The sequence below is a fragment of the Cebus imitator genome, unplaced genomic scaffold (genome assembly GCF_001604975.1).
Source record: "Cebus imitator isolate Cc_AM_T3 unplaced genomic scaffold, Cebus_imitator-1.0 Scaffold73, whole genome shotgun sequence".
NCBI lineage: Eukaryota > Metazoa > Chordata > Mammalia > Primates > Cebidae > Cebus > Cebus imitator.
In genome coordinates this window covers 5580700-5584467 of record NW_016107388.1, presented here as the reverse complement: position 1 = coordinate 5584467, position 3768 = coordinate 5580700, and the positions used below count along the sequence as shown (strand labels likewise).

General features: G+C 42.9%; 1 non-coding gene across 1 annotated transcript; it reads left to right on the top strand.

The window, feature by feature from the left end:
- The first annotated feature begins 2775 nt into the window (after positions 1 to 2775).
- LOC119471780 lies at positions 2776 to 2882 on the top strand. Its single transcript, XR_005200864.1, has one exon. It is a non-coding gene; the product is annotated as a U6 spliceosomal RNA (small nuclear RNA).
- Positions 2883 to 3768: the final 886 nt, after the last annotated feature.

Here is a 3768-nt window from a genome sequence, read left to right as displayed (position 1 = left end):
AGAAGGAAACATTCTCTGCCCTACAAAGATTCATAAGGTGAGTAATTTATTAAACTCAAAAAGGGATTCAAATTGTAACAATACCAAATGAATTGCAAATATATACCATTGTGGTGGGTTGTTCACAAAAATGATTACAATTCTTCTCTCCTCATATCCATATCCATTTACAATGTAATCTGTAGCTCTTCCCCTTAAGCAATAGAGACTGTTTCCCCACTCCTAGTGTTTGTGTTGCTTTGACCAAAAAAATGAGGCAGAAGAGACATTGTGCTAGTGCCAAAACCAAACCTCAAGAGGACTAGTACATTTCTGTTCTCGCAGGAATCTTGTTATCCCCCTGTGAGTAAGCCTGGGCTGGCCTGCTGGACAATAAGAGAAACCTAGCCCTAGTGCCCAGTTACCCCAGCCAACAGCCAATCAACCCCCAGGAGCAGAGCCACCCACCTGGCCACTCACACATGAGCAAGCCCAGCCTAACCCAGATACCACCCATTTGAGCCCAGTCCAATTGGCCCACCCAAAGAATTGTGAGCTCAATAAATGTTTGCCTTAGGACTAAGTTTGGAGTGATTTTTAATGCCATAAAAGCTAACAGATACAACTACAGACAGCAAAAACGGGCAAGTTGGTAAATAACATAATTTCAGGTACAGAAGTGATATGAAAAAGATCATGTAGGGTAATTTTGTAGAGGTGATGAGGGCCACTCAATTTGTCAGGGAAGTCTTCTCTGAGAAGGGGACATTTAAGGTAAAACAAGTTTAAAGAGAGAAAACTACTCAAAGACTATTCAGAGATACAGAAGAAATGTATTCCAAATGAAACAGCAAGTGCAAAGCCCCTGAATGAGGACTGGGAGTACTCGAAAGACTGAAAGAAAGCCAATGTGACTGAAACATAGGAACAAGATGGAGAGTCAAGGAAGACTTCATCAGAGACGTAGGAAGAGGCCAGATTGTTTAGGGCCCTCTGGACTGGGGTTAGGAGTTTAGATTGTATTTTTTAAGGTATTTGATAGATATATATATTAAAGAGATCGTTGTGGTTGCTGTGAGGAGGATGGGTGTTATAACAGGAGTAGAGACAGGAGCCTTGCTTGCTCTACTAGTTGGGACAAAAACTTACAGTGGCTTACATGAGGTGTATAGCCAGGGAAATGACGAGAAGTGGATTGGTTGGGATGTATTTGGGTATGAAACTGTTAAGACTTACTATTGTAGGTTATAGGATGAAGAAAGGGTTCAAGTTTGACCTTTAGGTTTGGGTATGACTGAATGGTTGGACCGTTTACTGATACGGGGAAGGCTTGAGGAAAGGACAGTGGATGAGTGCTGACATCTGTAATTATATTTCGGCTGTGTTATGTTTGAGATACCTGTGGATTTCAAAATGGAGATGTCAAGTAGACAGTTGGCTGAGTCTGATATCAGGCTGGTGATCACATATGGAGCTGTAAATTTGAGAGTAATACGCTTGCAGATGGCCCTTTAAACCATGTAAGTGTGGTAGGAGAGGGACTACATAACTGGAGAGAATTTTCTAGGAAAAGAATTTAAAAACAAAAGAGAAGAGAGCCTAAGATAAAGCCTTTGGACTTTTCAACGTCTTGTAGAGGAGGAGGGCTTCCAAAGTAAACTAAGAGAGTGTGGCCAGCAAGGTAAGAGGAAAACAAGGTAGGAAAGGGTCCTGAGAGCCTTGAGGAGGGGACACTCTAAAGAAAGGTGGTGGTTAGGCAAGATGAGCACCCCTGATGGAATATATAAATCAATGCTTATGCAAGAGGGAGATCATTGGTGAGTTGACCACGGCCATTGTAATGGAGTTGTAGAAGACAGACCAATTAGGGATGGTTGAGGAAAGACTAAGGGATGAGAGAGGTGGACAGCTCTTTGTTGGAATGTTTCTGTGAAGGGGAGCAGAGGAGCGGTACAATGCCAGAGGTGGGCTATGAGATCAAAGAAGGATGTTCTCCGAGATACCTGATACTAAGTTGTATTTGTGTGTTGAGCAAAATGATCCAACAGAGAGGAAAAAGGGATTATCGGCTGGGCGCAGTGGCTCACACCTGTAATCCCAGCACTTTGGGAGGCCGAGGCAGGAAGATCACGAGGTCAAGAGATCGAGACCATCCTGGCCAACATGGTGAAACTCCATCTCTACTAAAAATACAAACATTAGCTGGGCATGGTGGCACGCGCCTGTAGTCCCAGCTACTCGGGAGGCTGAGGCAGGAGAATTGCTTGAACCTGGGAGGCAGAGGTTGCAATGAGCCGAGATCATGCCACTGCACTCCAGCCTGGTGCCTGATGATGGAGCGAGACTCTGTCTCAAAAAAATAAATAAATAAGGAAGAGATTATCCAAGACGGAAGGGATAATGCTGAATGCAAGATGTTAAGAAGGTGAAAGAGGCTGGAACCCTGAGCACAGTGGAGTCGCAGGAGCAGGGACGCCTCCTTCACAGAAGCAGGAGGAAGGCAGGCGAGGTGCTGCCTGATGCAGGTCATCTGGATGAATTATTGGGAACATAGAGGAAGCTTAGGAAATGCAAGGAGAGAAGGATAAAATCATCTTAGAAGGAAAGAAGTAAATTACTAGGGAACTGTATTAGGATTTTAGGGCCATTTTGGATGCCCACTTGGGACTTGAGATCATTCATTTTAAGTCCATTCCAGTGGCAGTGGAAATTAGAAAAATTAGAGGAAGTAGTCAAAATTATTCCAATGAGGACCAAAAGAACATTAGAACGCCAGAATTGAGAAAAGATGCATATGTGCTCGCTTCGGCAGCACATATACTAAAATCGGAATGATACAGAGAAGATTAGCATGGCCCCTGCACAAGGATGACACACAAATTCGTTAAGCGTTCCATTAAAAAAAAAAAAAAGGAGAGAGAGAGAAACGATGCATGTTTGGTGGAGAAAAATAGAAGAAAAATTATAGAATTATCAGTTTTTCACATCTCGAGCTCCAGTTAGCAATGTCCTATAGACATCTAAAAAATACAAGGCTGGAAGACAAGTGGGAGGGCCAGCGAAGTGCAGACTTAACTTTCACATGATTAGTAATAAGATCAGGAAGAGCTGAGCAGCAGAGACCACCATGGTGCAAGAAAGTGAGCTTCAGACATGTGGACCTGTGGTGTAATTGGGCCCAAGGAGCTAAATCATGTAGGTGGAAATATAACCCTTTTTTTGCCACATTCTCAGAAAAATTGGAAAATCCCTTTATTTCATGAATTTCTTAAAAGCCACTGTATTCCAAGATTCTGAGAGTCTGGCTTTTAAGAGTAAGATAAAATGTATCAACCTTTGCTTTCCCCCAAAAAAAGTTATCCAAAATTTCCAAATTCAGAATATTATCCTCCTTCATAAAAAAAAAAAAAGGAGAATATGCAGGTGACTTTATAACCTAACACAGTAACTGTATAGAATCAACTAAAAACCTCTGAAAATAATGGAGTGGACTTTTAAGACGTGAGAAGGGGTGGAGGACTGGGAGGGAGGGAGGAAGACGGCAATGTACGGAGGGCCTTCTGTGCACCAGGACCAGTCCCTGGAGTCTGATCCTAGACATCTGTCTGTAGGAAACAGTGTGGTAGGGTGAAAGGAGAGAGGACTCTGGAATCACACACCGCTGGAAGTGAATCTAAAGGCCTCCATTTATTAACTGTGCACACTAGGCGAGTTACCTAACCTATTAGCTTGTGTATTGCCTGTGAAATGGAGATAATAACAACCCACTCTCCTGGAGCAGCTTAATAA